This window comes from Monodelphis domestica, chromosome 2 (genome assembly GCF_027887165.1).
Source record: "Monodelphis domestica isolate mMonDom1 chromosome 2, mMonDom1.pri, whole genome shotgun sequence".
In the NCBI taxonomy this organism is placed as follows: Eukaryota; Metazoa; Chordata; class Mammalia; order Didelphimorphia; family Didelphidae; genus Monodelphis; species Monodelphis domestica.
The window spans coordinates 401,862,299-401,878,605 of NC_077228.1; the positions used below are offsets into that span (position 1 = coordinate 401,862,299).

Sequence of the window (16,307 nt, forward strand, 5' to 3'; positions counted from 1 at the left end):
TTGGTAGATGAGAGATTACGTAACTGACCCACAGTCACATGGGCAGTACCTGACAGACATATGATCTGATAGAATGAAACACTACTACTGGTCAGGATCATAAATTAATGGGGATTTAGACTGCACATCTGTAACAGATATCATTCTTGATGTTCCCATTAGATTGTTCACTTACTTGTGGGTTCCTCTAGGGAAAGGATTGCCCTATATCTTTCTTTGTATCCTCAGGACTTAGCACAGTGCCTGGCACATATTAGTTGCCTAATAAATGCCTATTTTCACACTGCCCCTTAGATAAGAGAGGAGTTCAGGAAATACTATTAGTATGTTTACATTTGTTATTTGACCTTGTAAAAAGCTTTTGATACTTGGCTTCAGGAATCTTGTCTTTAAGTATAAATGATGCTAGAAAAATTGAAACATTCTTATGTTCTTTAGAATGGAACAGCAAGTTAGGCTTCATTATATACATATGTAATAGGTATATATAAAATATGTATATAGTTTAAGTTACTACCAGGCTGCTATATCAGAGTATGTATCAACCAACATATATGCTAGCCTATTGTGTGCAGGCACTAATAAAAATATGTGCACAATTTTTAAGGACTTTCTGTGCACATGCCCCAACCCAACTGTAAAGGATATTTATCTAATAAGGAGAAAGTACAGTTCTTAACCTCAGTGGCATTAGAACCTATAGGGAGTATGTTGATTGTACATATATTTTCTATGTCATTTTTTCTCTTTTTTCTCTCTTCCTGCCAGTATTTTTATAGATATAAATATATGTTTGTCCATGCACACAAATACACATATATACATAATATAAGTAATTCAATTTCTACTTATCTATATAGATAGAGATCTCTGTCTGTATGTTTGGAGTTAGATAGACATGAGAGAGAGAGAGAGAGAGAGAGAGAGAGAGAGAGAGAGAGATCTTCACATACATACACATACCTATACTGATTTGCTACCCATGCTCTAATTCCCTCACTGCCAAAGCCTTTAGGTTCATACAGACATGGTTGATCCTGGGGGCTAAATCAAAAGGGTCATTATATCTCTTTGGTATGTTCCTTTGCCCAGTGTAAGAATCCAGGACAAGTTCTAAAATGAAACTACTTTATAATTTAGTCTAGGTTTTCCCAAATGTGGATAAGGATACTCAACTTTTAAATTGACATTTCATCTACAATATGGGAATTGTAAATGAGGCCATTCATTTCATCCACCACAGAAGAAAAACAAAAGCAAAGAATTCTCAGTAGCCCATTAGTCTCCCCCAGGAATATAACAAGACTGTTGGTGCCATTTGAACATTTACTATGACCCATTCACTTCTTGCTTACACTGTCTAAGCAATTTATGTGGAGTTAGCAGTTCCCTTTCCCTTCTTCCCCACTTGGTGTAGCAATGTTTTAGTCCTTTGGAAATATAATTACCATTTTCCTTCTAGAAGAAAAATATTAAATAAATTTCCCTTCAGTAGTCTAACTTTCACACAAATTCAGCAATGCTTGATTAGGAATTCTAGAATTCAGAATCCTTCAATCTCAGTATTATCCACTGAGTAACTCCCAAGGCCTGAAATTCCAACTTTTAGGACCACAAGTTTCTGTTATATGCTTAGAAAAGGAAACAGAAAGGTAAAAGGAAATCAGGAAATGTAAATCCAGGGATTCACTGCTTACATAAACAAATGATGATAGCCACATGCCTCTCATATAATACACTATTTTCTTCTCTTGGGTTGGGAAAAGGGCTAAATTCCACTGCCACCATTTCCCAAACTTTCTGCACTATGAGCTAGAAGTCCAAAGAAGATAAAGTGAAGAAAAGGGGGTGAATTACTTCATACTTCTATTTTAGAGAACACAAATATGGCAACTCCTCCTCCTGAGCTTCAGTGCACCAATTTGAAGACAATTCCAATCTCTGGATTGCTATTTAATAAATCAATAGGAGAGCCTTCCTCTATTGAACATAATTATATACAAAATTTCCACCCTATAATTTCATCACATTGATTGGGAGATAATTAAATTTATCAAACTGTCTCCTGTTACCCCACCCCAGACACACACATACACCATACAATAAATATATGAGATGTGATCAACTTTTGGGATAGCCTATATTGGGGCTTTGCTTGCAGACCTGCTTCTTTGTATACCTGCTATACTTTAAAGACATTTTCTGACCTCCTAATGAGGGTGGGTTATGTTGTAGCAAGGTTTATATACAAAAATAAACTGAAGATGATTCTTTAAACAGATATTCATTACCTTTTCAAAATGAAACTTCTATAAGTAATAGCTTGCAATATATCACTTCCTCATCTCATATTTATTCTCATTTTTTCTCAAAGTGGGGAAAATAACTATGTTTTACATATTTGCTATCATAATACAATCTGTTATGTTATGTTTACTTCTCATGTATCAGGATAAACCTTGGTGTTAAATTAGCTGCTGTGAAGTTATACATACATTAATCACTACTAAACAAATGCACTGCCAATGAGTAGAAGAAATAAACAGCTTAATGAAAAGGCTCCATCCAGTGTCTGGACAATTCTAAGTAATGGATCCATTTTTGGTGGTAGAAAAGATGGAAATTTTTGGACATTTTAATGTCAATCGTTCCTTGCTATTTCCACTGCAACCTACAATCTCAGCTTTATATAACTAGCTGCCTCTGTTCCATAGTCTATGCCATACTGTTCCATAGTCATTTGATCCAAGTGTAGATTAGAGAGCTAGAAGAGGCTGCAAGAAGACACTGAAACCAATCTGCTATTCACAGAAAGTTGTATGCATTTAAAAATCATTTTATTTTGGGGCCAAGCATATTAGTATATGCCTGTAGTCTCTATTACTGGAACAACTGAGATAGGCGAATCACTTGAGTTCATGGGTTCTAGTCTGTGATGGGCTAAGTCAATCAGTTATCCACAATGTCTGAGACCAATATGGTAAACTGATAGGAGGTGGGGGGAGGGGTTGCAGGTGGAGGACCCCAAGGTTGTCTAAGGAGAAATGAAACTATTTAAGTTGGAAAAACTGTGTATGTCAAAGCTTGTGTGTCAATCACCATTGCACTTCCATCTTGGCAGTCTGGGGCACATAAGGTGACAGACACAATAAATAAATAATCAAAAGCAACACTGTGTTTTCAAAAATCTCTCCAGTGGCAGGTTTAGTAACTTCTTCTGTAAATTATTCTTATGTTTACCATAAACAAAAACAAACAAATATCTATACTGTTACATAATGACTTGAGATGGATAAGTCTATGGCTCTGTGGAATCCTCTGCTTTTCTAAATTGTACTGCTGGATGGTCTTAACAGTATATTCACAGTTCAATTTAGCTTTTATTGTGTAGTTATTTCTTTTGTATCAAAACACTAAGTCACTCCCTATGGAGTATTCTTGGTTAAGATACTGGAGTAGTTTGCCATTTCCTTTTCAAGTTCATTTTACAGATGAGGAAACTGAGGCAAACAAGTTTAAGTAAATTGTCCATGATCACATAGCTAGTAGTAAGTTTGATTTTGAACTCAGATCCTCCTGAATACAGGCCAGATGCTCTATATACTGCACTATCTAGCTGTCCCCAATTCAGCTATGACAGACATAGAAGCAATGTGGTACAGTGGAAAGAGCTTCAGATTTAAAGGACATGAATTATAATCATAAATCTTCAGTTTAATACTTTCACTAAAGTATTAAATCACTAAAGCAATTCACTAAACTTCCGTGGGCCCCCATTTCTTCCTCTTTAAAATTAGGGAACTAGACTAGGTGATCTTTAAAGTTCTTTTTGGCCCTTAAAAATCTCTATTTGTAAGTAGACAGATTTATATGCTGTGCTCAAACCACAAAACCTCCTCAGAGTGACCAGAATTTGTATTGAAACTTGGGTGAGATTTTGAAAAGGAATGGTAGAAATTAAAAGTTAAGCAACATTTCTGACTATAGGCAATTCTCCCCTTTGTACACTTATGGACAACTATTAGTTAAAACAAAAGATGAAATTTATCAATCAAGCAGTCAAGTTCCATTTTGAGGAAGAGAACATATTTGCCTTTCTTCTCTAGTTCACAGACCAGATTCTATTTTGTATTTATTTTCACAGAATCTTCATGTGATATAAGGTTTAGACATGATTAGATACAAACCTATTGCCTAAGTGACACTGTTTTGTAAAAAAAAAAAAAAAGGACACTGGTATCACTGGTATTGGAATAAGAAGACCTGGGTGTTAGTCTGAGATAGGATGCCAACTAGCTGAGTGACCTTGAACAAAACATTTAGTTAGAATTTCAGTTTTCCCATTTACAAAATGGTAACAAAAATATTTGTACAACCTACCTGTTAAGTTTGTTGTAAAGAAAATGCTTTAATCTATAAAGAACTATGTAATCATTAAAGTGCTGTAGAAAGAAGTGAGCTATTATTACGCAGGGATTATTTCTTTCTTACAATTTTAATATGATTTTCTGACATCCATAGGTAGAACATGAATGTATTCCACATCACCATGAAGGTCTAACCTTTAATTCATTGTCATTAGTGAGCTAATCCATACTTCAATAGCAGATAACCTCCTTTTTATTGGTTTTCTGCCTTAAGAAAAACACACACATGTTCTCCTATTTCAGACAAAATAAGTAGATAATAATATTGGAGGATATACAAATACTAAAGCAGTCAGCATTTTCTCTCTCACTCGTGGAGTGAATGCTATTTTTTATGGCCTGGTTAGCACAGCTGTTAAGGGCACAATGCTCAAAACTATGTTGTCTATAAGGGAAAACTAGAGTGAAATCAGACAATTTTCTGGTTTTCATAGTTCTTAAGTGACCTCCTGTTATTGAGTCCCATTCCCTAGATTTTTTTTTCCTTTACTTCTCTTCACTTTAGTTAGCACAGAACGAAAACTCTGGCTCTTAGTTTAACTTTGTCTATGTATTTGATACATAAATTTTGTTTCATACATAGCCTGTTTGTATCTTCTGTGTTCTGGCATATTATGAATCTTTATCTACTTTTCCACTTCTCCAAGATACAGGGAACATATATTGATATCCATATGATTGTGAGGCATCTTGCTTGTCTGTCCCATGCTTAGTTATCTCATCAGTATGGCTACAGCCTTATTACTTCTTATATTTTAATCTGTAAAGTCAGTGGCATGGTCCTTTTCCCAATAACACCATCATGAACAATTAAAAAAAATAACTGCCAATTTCTCCCTTACATAATATATATGTTTTGGACTATTTATATGTCAGGAAGCTACTTCCCCTGATGAACCTTTCCATTGGAAGGAGTTTTCAGCTCTGCCATTTTGTTATAGCAAACAACCTAGTTATTCTGGCAGATTTTGGCATTTACAAGTATGTGCTAGTCATTATTCAAGTACCCTCTTTTTATGAGTGTCTACTAATAATAACATCAATAGTATTTTATGAGATTTGTTTCATTGGTCATATATTCTGCCTATTAAAATCATGAGCTACAATTCAAGGTAGTTTCTCCTATTATAGTTATCATTGAATGTAACCTGATGAGAGCTAAATTCCTTGTTTCACATTTTATGAGATCTTAGCTACATCTCTATAGTGCTAGAACAATTAATTATAAAGTAACCTTTTACTCCACAGTAAACCGAAAAGTATTCACTAAATACCTGCTACATGTCAGAAAATGTGCTAGTCTAATATTTACTTATCATTATGTCTTTTTAAAGTTTCATTCTTTAAATAGGATTGTGTAAAACTGATATTTGTATGTGATCTTTTTTTTATTGCTGGTCCAGATCTGTAATTTCATTGGCACAGGGAACTTCCAGGATAGAAATTAGTAGAGCATTACTTTATAATTCTTAGTGGGTCCTCACCTATTAATTATCAGTAGTCTATCACCTACTAATTTTAGTAGGTAATTAGTCACATTAAAATTTTTGAGAGTTGCCTGGGGCACTAAGTGATTAAGTGATTTGCCCAGGGTCTCACAACCAATATGTATTAGATAAAATAATTGATCCCCGCTCTTCTGGACTCTGAGGTTGGTTTTTGGTCAATGCCATACTCTGGCTACTCCCATACACTGACTCTAGCAGTTAACATAGTGCTTATCATAAATAGGCACTTAATAAATGCTAGATGACTATCTACTCATATATACATGTATAGAGATTTAAGAAAAAAGTTCAAGGGAGAAAGTCACAGTGCTTGGAAATAATACTTTATGAAGCCTAAAATAAATTAATCACATATATTCCATCGTAAATGGTATCCATATTTTTTCATTTAGTACAATCCCCTCATTTTACCAAGGTGTAGTTTAGGTGCAGAGAAACAAAGCGACATATTGAAGATGTCATTGTTAGCAAGTAGCCAGGTCCTCAGATGTTAAATCCAGCATTCTTTCCATCATGCTATGAAATACTATTTCTTTAAACTTGTTTCTAATCTTCTTTATCTTTGCTAGAGAACGTTTCAAGATTGAGATGATTTCATGGACTATAAATTTATACTGCAGAATCTCAGCTGGACCATAACTACTATATAGTACTCTTTTATTCTAATATTATAAATTCACAATCTCATTCTCCACAATGACTCTTCCTAAACTTTTTACTTTCCTCAAGCCCTTCATCTCTCTCTTGCCCTGTATAATAGTATCCCTCACTTCCATTTGCCTAAGATAAAGAAAATCTGTACCAAGATTCTTCCATTTTCCACTCTACATATTAAAATTATTCATTTTCTTTGACCTTTCTCTCTTACTCCCCTCCTGTCTCAGATAAAGAAATGGGTTTTGTTCTTTGCCAAGGTAAATCCTTTCATTTGTGTCCGTAATCCCATTCTATTTCTCCTCTAATAGTACTGCTCATTAACTATCTTCTCTTGTTCATTAACATTCTTTTTATTTCCCTCTATACTCCCATCTTCCTAAAAGCAATCTCAGGTGTGCCCATTTTAAAAATCCTATTCTTAGTCCATCTTTCTGATTCATATAACAAACAAAGCTTCTTGAAAAAAGTACTTTACACTTGTCATTATGCCATTTCCAATGATTTCTGTATGTTTCATTTATATTTATTTATATATAATATATATATATATATTATTTCTATTTTTTGCATGTGGTCACACACATTAAACTATGAGATTCTTGAAAGCAGGATCTATTTTTGTTTTTATTTTTTACTTGTATACCAGAATTTAGCCAAGTCCCTGGTAGATAATGTGTATGTAATCAATAAATCAATCAATAAGCATTTATTGAGCACCTAATATGTTTCTGGCATTGTGTTAAGTGCTATGGATACAAAAAGAGGCAAAAGACAGGCCATGTCCTCAATGAGCCTAAAATCTAATGAGAGACAATATGAAAACAAATATTTACAAAATGAGATATATATAGGATAAATAGAAAATAATTCAGAGGGGAAACACTGTAACTAGGTATATTGGGGGAAGTCTTCATTTAGAAGATTGAATTTTAATTGGGATTTAAAGTAAAGCAGATAGAATTGTAGTTGGTGTTGAGGAGGGAGAGCATTCCTGGAATGGGACCCCACTAGAGAAAAAGTCCATTACCTAGAGATGGAATATCTTGTTCATGAGTCAAGGAGGCTATTGTTACTGGATCAATGAATGTGTGTTGAGAAAAAGGTATAGGAATACTAGAATGTTTGGAGAGAGGTTAGGTCATCGAGGGCTTTGAATGCTAAACAGAGCATTTATATATGTTCTGGAGACAATAGGAATCTACTGAAATTGAGTGGAGAGGTGGCATGATCAGAATTCAGTTTTAGGAAAATCAATTTAGTGATTGAATGGATGATAGATTAGAAATGGATAAAAAAGATCAAATGAGAATAGGAGTTTTACAATTGGCACACCTGAGACTACTTTTAGGAAGATGAGAGTATAGATAGAAATAAAAAGAAAATTCATGAACAAGAGAAGATAGTTAAATTATTATAATCCATCATGTTTTGAAAATGGAAAGATAACATGTTTAAATCTTAAGACTGATATCATTAATTGAGTGGTTTCAATGAGCATTTGTAGATAGAATCTTCAAGGTCAAAATGAATATAAAAGAGTTAAAAAATAAAATAAAATTGGAAGGGGAGGGGTAATGGAATATTCTTCTCATTTTAAAGAGGCTTGAGTGAAAGAAATGTTACAAAGAAGAGAAGGAGGGATGGAGGCACAACTATGCTAATACTCTATTCTCATTAGATCTGGGTAACATATGGAAGGGTAAAATTTTTCTTAATGAGTTAAGATGGTGAAAGATAAAGATTAAAAGAGATCATCATATAAGGATATATATATATATGTGTATATACATATATATATATATATAAAGAAAAAAGAGGGCAAGGAGAGAAGACAAGCAAGAAAATTATAAAAATCTTTTGTATTAAGAAATAGGCAGGTAAGAAAGAGATAAGGGAGGAATTTATAGAAAGGTAAATCAATTAAAAAGTAAGAGCTTAAGGAGAGAGAAAAGGGACTGGGCCTTAGAAAGGTCAGGAGGAAAATAAAGATGGGATTGAAGAAGGAATGGGAATTAAAAAGGAAGAGGTTGGAGAAAAAATTGATTTTGTAAGGAATAAAATAAAAATAGAGACAAAGGAGGGAAAAGTGAAGAAAAATAGAATGTAGGGAAATCCACAACTAATAATTATAATTTTAAATAAGAATGGAATGAATTCATCCATAAAACAGAAGTGGATAGCAGAATGGATTAAAAATCAAAATCCAACAATAGATTGTTTACAAGAAATACATTTTTAAAAGAGAGACACAGAGTAAAAATAGAATGAAGGAGTGGAATATATTTTGCTTCAGTGGACAAAAAAAGCAGCAGTAGCAATAATGATTTCAGACAAGGTTAAAGCTAGAATAGATCAAATTAAATGTGATGAAACAAGGACATTACATTATGTTAATAGGTTCCATATATAATGAAGCAATATGAATATAAACATTATTACATCCAAGTTTTTAAAGAAAAAGCTAAAGGAGTTACAGATAGAAATACATAACAATACCGTAATAGTGTGAGATTTAAACCTTCCCTTCTTAGAGATGGGTAATGATAGCAAAAAAAATATAAAAACATTAAAAAGAAAAATAAAATCTTATATAAGCTAGATATGATAGATGTCTGGAGAAAATTGTGTAGGAATAGAAAGAAATATGCTTTTTTCATTGTAGCCCTTGGAATTTAAAAAATGATCAAATATTAAGACATTAAGATTTTATAATTGAATGTAGAAAAGCAGAACTATTAAATGCACCCTTTTTAGACCATAATTGAACAAAATTATATTGTATAAGGTACCATCAAATCACAGAATAAAAATTAATTGAAGATTAAATAACATAATCCTAAAGAATGAGTGGGGGCAACAGGCTGGCTCACTAGATTGAGAGCCAGGCCTAGAAACAGGAGGCTCTAGGTTAAAATCTGGTCTTAGACACTTCCTAGCTATGTGACCCTGGATAAGTCACCTAATGCTCATTGCTTAGCCTTACGGCTCTTCTGCCTTGAAACCAATATATAGTATTGATTCTAAGATGGAAGGTAAGGGTTTTTTAAATAAAAAGAATGAATGAGTTAAAGAATAAGTCAGAGAAACAAAAAAAAACATTAAAGAACATAATGAGACAATATTCCAAAATTAATGGAATATGGCAAAAGCAGTACTTGGAAGAAAATTTATTTCTCTAAATGTCTATATCAGTAAAATAGAGAAAGAACAGATCAATGAATTGGGAATACAATTTAAAAATAAGAAAAGAAACAAATTAAAAATATTCAATTAAACATTAATTGATAATGCTAGAAATTAAAGGTGAGATAAAAAAACTGAATGTAAGAAAACATTTGAATTAATAAACTAAGAGCTGGTTTTATCAATGAACCAAGAAAAATACATACCATTGATTAATATGATTTTTAAAAAGACTGAAGAAAACAAAATCACTACCATCAAAAATGAAAAGGGTGAATTGACAACTAATTAAGATGAAATCAAAATAATCATCAGGAGTTATTTTGCCAAATTTTATGCCAAGAACATAAAAAATTTAAGTGAAATGGATGAATACTTACAAAAAAATAGTCTAGAGGAGGAAATATAATATTTAAAGAAGTCTCTTTTAGAAATAGAAACTTAAAAGACTGTAAAAGGTCTTCCTAAGGAAAAATATCAGGACCAGATGGATTATAAGTGAATTTTCATAATCATTTAAATTATGTAGATCTTATATTAAATAAAGTATTTAGAAAAATTGGCAAAGATGGAGTCCTACCAAATTCCTTTTATGAAAGAATTATGGCGATGATATCTAAACCAGGAAGAGCAAAATCAGAGAAAAAATTTATAATCCAATTATATTAATGAATATATACTCAAAACTCCTAAATAAAATATTAGCCAGGAAATTGGAATAAGTTAGAAGACTCCCATATAAGATAAGAAATAAAACAAGGAAGCTAATTATCACCAATATTAGTTAATATTGTATTGGAAATGCTAGCAATAGACTCCATCAGTTTCTTCTGCAGCAATGAATAGCCTTTTTGGTCATGAACCCCTTGTATTTATTATATTGGATTATTGTATTGCTAACAATATTAACTCATTCACAGTTAATTGTAAATTATTGCTGTTAGTGTTCAATGTTCTGATTCTTCTCACTTCAATTTGCATCATTTATTTTAGCCTTCCCAGGTTTTTTTTATTGTTTCTTTTAGTCATCTCATTTGTCATTTCTTATGGCACAATAATATTCCATTTCAATCATGCCACAATTAGTTCATCCATTCATCAATTGATGGACAAAAAGAGCGAATATTTGAAACATGTTGAAAAAGTGAAATAAGCAAGTGTTGGTAGTAGTTTTGATATGGTGGGGTGAGAGATAGTATGAAATTAAAGATGACCCCTAGTTATGAGCTAAGAAAACAGGGTCTAGGTTGGGACTAAGAAGAAAAATTTAGCCTCTACAATATTAGGAAAGATTCTTAGATGGGGAGTATATAGGGGAAAAATAATGAGTTTTATTTTGGACATATTGATTTTAAAATGTATTCTCAGTATCCAGTCAGAGATGTCAGAAAGACAATTGGGATGTGAGATTGGAGGTCAACAGGGAGATTGGAGCAGAAAAATTAGATTTTAGAATCAAAAGGATAGAGATACTAATTAAAACTATGGGAGATGATGAAATCACCCAATTAAGTAGCAAAGTGAGAAAATAGCAGAGGATCAGAGATAGAACCTTGTGATTAGAGGACATGATTTGGAGGAGGACCAAGCAAAAGAGAGAAGGAATGGTCAAAAAGATAGCAGGAAAACTAGAAGAAATAAGTATCCTGTAAACCTAGAGAGAAAAGAGCATTAAGGAGGAAAGGGTGATCAAAAGTGCCAAAAAAGTAGAAAAGTCAGAGAATGAGGACTAAGGAAAGGTAATTGGATTTGGTAGGAGAGATCATTAGTATCCCTCAAGAAAGAAATGTCAGTGGAATGATAAGGCTAGAAGCCAGGTTGTAAGGGGATAAGAAAAGAGTGAAATGAGAAGAACATGGTGGCAGCTAAAAAGAGTTAGCTACAAAAGACAAAAGAACCACAGAAAAATAATCAGCAGGGGTGGAAGCATCATGAGGGTTTTTTAAATTTCAGAATAGGGGTGACACAAACATGTTTTTAGGCAGTAGAAAATGAATGGAGTGGAAGAAATTGAAAATAAGTGAAAGAAGGGGGCATTACACAGGGGACATTTTGGGGGGAGAAGATGGGATAGAATGAGAGTTCTTAAAGAAATATAAGGTTTAGCTTTAGTAAAGAGTAAGTTCATCTCATCATTCAAGACTGGAGTAGAGGAGAAGAATGTAAGACTAATGGTGGGAGTGATCTAATGCTGGTTGTAATTGGTGATATGATGAGAGGGATAGAGATTCAAAATAAGAGGACAACATGGAATTAAATTGGTTCACCAAGGAATCAATATGGGGAGAAGAAAAGAGTAGTAGATGATCTGGGAGAGAATTGAGGAATCAAGGGATTGGAGGTCAAAATGTAGATGAAGAGTAGAATTTTGTAAGAGAAGGCAGAGGGAGAAGTAAAAGGCCAATTGATTGATGGAGAAGGGGATTTCAGAATTCTTGAATATGGAAGTGGTACATTTTTCAGTGATGGCAAAATGAAGGATATCTCCATCTATTTGTGTGACTGGGATGGGATAGAAAAGTAGTTTATGGTTAATGAGTAGTTTGAGGAAATAAGTGGTTAGATTTTTTTTGTGGGAAAATCAACATGTATGTTTAAGTCCCCCAGTGTGAGGGCAGTGGTTGAGATTTTTTTTTCAGAAGTAGCACTTGTTATGGTAGCAAAGAACTAGAAACAAAGTAGATACTTGTCACTTAAAGAACAGCTAAACAAATTATAGTGCCTGAATATAATAAAATATTATTGTACTTTAAGAAAAAATAATTATGATAAAAGTTGAGAGACGTAGAAAATACACAAACTGTTGCAAAATGAAATAGAGCCAGGAGATTAAAAATGTAAGCCAGGTATCCAATTCAATGAGGGAGGAATGAGAATGTCCTGGAATTTATAGACAACAGCTATAAGGATTTTGATTCAGTGGTGGGTAAGAAAAACATGAACCCCAAAGGAAGAGAGGTTACTGAATTATGGAGAAAGGGGGAAAATTGGAAACAGCAATGTGGAATAAGTATTCCAACACCCCTGCCTTCATAAGTGAGTCAGGAAGAATAAAGTAAAAGTACAACTAGTATTGGAAAGGATGACCAGGAAGGCTAATTCTCCAGAGAAAACTTAGTAAATGTTTGTTGACTAACTGACCTTCCCGTCCCTTCTTTATTACCAAGTCACTCACCAAACTTTATTATCTAGCTACTGCATTCACCATTCTGCAGCAACTATTCTCTGATTGATAAGTATTTTTTATGGAATAACATAATTGGACCCTCTTAAATTTTCTCGATCACTCTATCCTTGTGTCAACCATAGAACTGGAAATTGCTGAATATTCCATCTTCCTTGATTTTCTTTCCTATCTCCTCTACAGATATGCAAGATTTCCTAATTTAGCTGCTGCTCTAATAATTGACCTTCTCTGTTTTCTGAATTGATGTCCCTTCCTTTTCCTGATGCCTTAGCAGTTTTATTTCTCAAGGTTCTAGCTTTCATCTCCTTCTATTCTCTTTCTATATTCCCTTCTTAGGGTTTTATTTATTTCTATAGTTTTATCTATTCCCTCCAGCCCTAACCTTTTTTCAAAGCTCCTGGGCCCTATTTTCAGCTGCCTGTTGGATATTTTAAATGAATATCTCTATTATATCTCAAACTCAGATTGTTCAAAATATAACAGCATTTTTCCAAATATTATTCTAATTTCTACCAGAGCACTCAGCCCTCTACCCTTGCAGAAAATTAAAGATTACTTCTCATCCTTTGTCTTCTGCATTTAATAAATTACCAAATTCTATCTTGCTGTATCTGTACAATATCTCAATTTTATTCTCACCTTTCTAGTTCCACTACCATCAAATGAGTACCTGGCCACATTCCTACCCAAATGAGGTATTACAACAAATTCTTAAGTGTTCTTTTTATCTGTTGTATTCGGTTCCTCCAGTCTATACTATAAATCATTGCAAAGGTATGTCCCTTGTATGATAAAATTAATGATTCAGAAAAAATTCATATTTAAACACAACTTTAAAGCTTATAAAACTTTTCTCATATAGGAGGTAGTGAAAGTAGTTTTTATCCCCAATACACAGATTAGAAAATTGAGAGTGGTAAAGTGACTTGTCCATAGTCACATGACTAGCAAATTACAAGATTCAAACTTGTGTATCTTGACTCCAAATCCAGTGGAATTTTTGCTCCATGACAAATAACTTCCCATAGTGCTTCTTCTTATCCATGATACATCTTGTAATCTTTCAAATAGTGACTCTCAATTGCCTACCAAAATAAGTCTCCTTAGCCTTGTTATTGTTGAGATTTTTCTGTTCAACTTTTTGTGACCATATTTGGGGTTTCCTTGGCCAAGACACTGGAGTGGTTTGCCATTTCTTTCTCCAGGTCACCTTGTGAATTATAAACTGAGACAAATAAGGGTAAATGACTTGTTCTGGGTCACACAGCTAGTAAATATCTCAGCAGCTGAATTTGAATTCATATCTTCCTGACTGTGGGTCTAATGCTTTAACTACGGAGTTATGTAGCTACCTTTAAAACTTCCAAACCTTTTCATCCTTCATTTCCCTCAATGGAAGGTTATTTCCTGACCACCATACAATCACCAAATTGAAAATTCTCTTCTGTTTCTCCAATATTGTATAGAAATGTATCTCTCTTCCTTTTCCATAAACAAAGCACTACAATTTTTAGTACCTGACATTTTTTTCTTTTGTCCATGATGCCTAGGATTCTCCCCCACAGAATACCACCCTTCCTCCCTAACTACCGCCCTCCCCAACTTCCTTTAAGACCCAGCTAAAATCCTACCTTCTCCATAAAACCTTCCCCAAACTGCCTAAATTAGAGTGCTTTCCCTCTTCTAATTATTTCCTACTTTTTGTATACATAGCTTGGTTTGCATATATTTCTTTCCATGTTTTCTTCTCCATTAGACAGACCTAAGATCCTTAAGGGCAGGACCTGCCCTTGGTTTCTTTTAGTATCCCCAATGCTTATAATAGTGCTAGATATATAGCAGGTGCTTAATAAATATTTAACAAATTATGAATAATAATATTGAGTTTTAATTTTGTATTCTAATGATTTTATATTATTTCATATTTATATTTTTCTCCCCAGCTATGAGATTGTGGACTAACAAGACAGAAACTTATAATTGTGTGTATGCCATCTAAAATAGCTGAAAGCATTGCTCATAGTAGATACTTTAAAATGTTTTTAAATGAAGGAATATTTTCCCACTTTTTCAATTTCAAGTCTAAATTCTAATCACTCCACAGATGCTTGCTGATTGATTGACTGAATGTAGGCCCCTCCCTCTTTTTGTCTGTGTACTTCAGAGAAAATTTACCTTTCTGATATGGATACATATAGAGATTATAGCCCAAAGGTGAATTGTTTCAAAAGCATGGGAGTATAAAGGGAGAAAATCATGATGGAACTGCTTTCAGATTGTTCACTTTGATGGACAGGTCTTTCACTGATGCTAGAAATTAGCTTTAAGGAATAATTCAGAAAACGAGATATACAGGGAAATTGACACCCAAATTGGGATAGAACCAGTAATGAGAAGTGGGACATTCAAATTCCCCACAATTGCAGTTATTTAGGTGATTGGCAGAGCAGGTGATATAGTGATATAGTTCAAGGTTGAGAAATGTAAAATAATTAGTCTAAGCTCGAAGAATCAATCAAGGAAATATATGCTAAATAGAATAATCATTTGGTTCTCTGATCAGGGAAGTGGATTGAGTGTTATTGTGGAAAACAATTCACTCAGAAACTTAGTCCGGCTCACACAGCTGCAACAATAGAAATAAACATGAGCAGAAGGTTAGAGAATAATAATGATAACCTCATTAGAGCTCATTGATGATACTATCTTTTATGTGGGTCATTCAACCAAATGTAAAAGATACTTTAGAAAAGGAATGGTGTCATGTTTTTATTCACAATAGTTCCTTAGTAGTTGTAGTCATTTAATTTAATATAAAAATCTGTGTAATTGAATTTGTCATTCAATAAATATGTATTACAGTCCTACTTTGTATAGAATACAGTGATAGACATTGCAAAAATAATGAGTATCTACTTTTTTTGGTTTAGTTAAGGAAAGACAAACCTAAAAGTTCTATATGTTAAAAAGCCAATCACAGCTTATGATATACAGTGATAGAAGGAATACTAGAGTCAATGTGGTATAATGGATAGAGTGATGAATATAGACAAATTCAAATCTTACCTCAAATATTTATTAGTGGAATGACTCTTGAAAAGTAAGCTATTCTTCCTTAGCCTCAATTTCCTGATTTTATAAACTGGGATAATATTTTTTTTATTTTCTTTTTTTTAATAAATTCATTTAGTCAGTTTAGAACATTATCCCTTGCTTACAAGAATCATATTATTACCCTCCCTCCCCTCCCTCATCCTTCCCGTAGCTGATGCTCAATTTCACTGGGTAGTACTTGTGTCCTTGATCAAAACCTATTTCCATGTTGTTGGTGTTTACATTAGTATG

The 16,307-nt window shown here is 33.3% G+C and overlaps 1 protein-coding gene across 1 annotated transcript in view; it reads left to right on the forward strand.

The window, feature by feature from the left end:
- LAMA2 (laminin subunit alpha 2) overlaps positions 1-16,307 on the forward strand; it is a 923,420-nt gene that overhangs the window by 347,682 nt on the left and 559,431 nt on the right. The window lies entirely within an intron of this gene.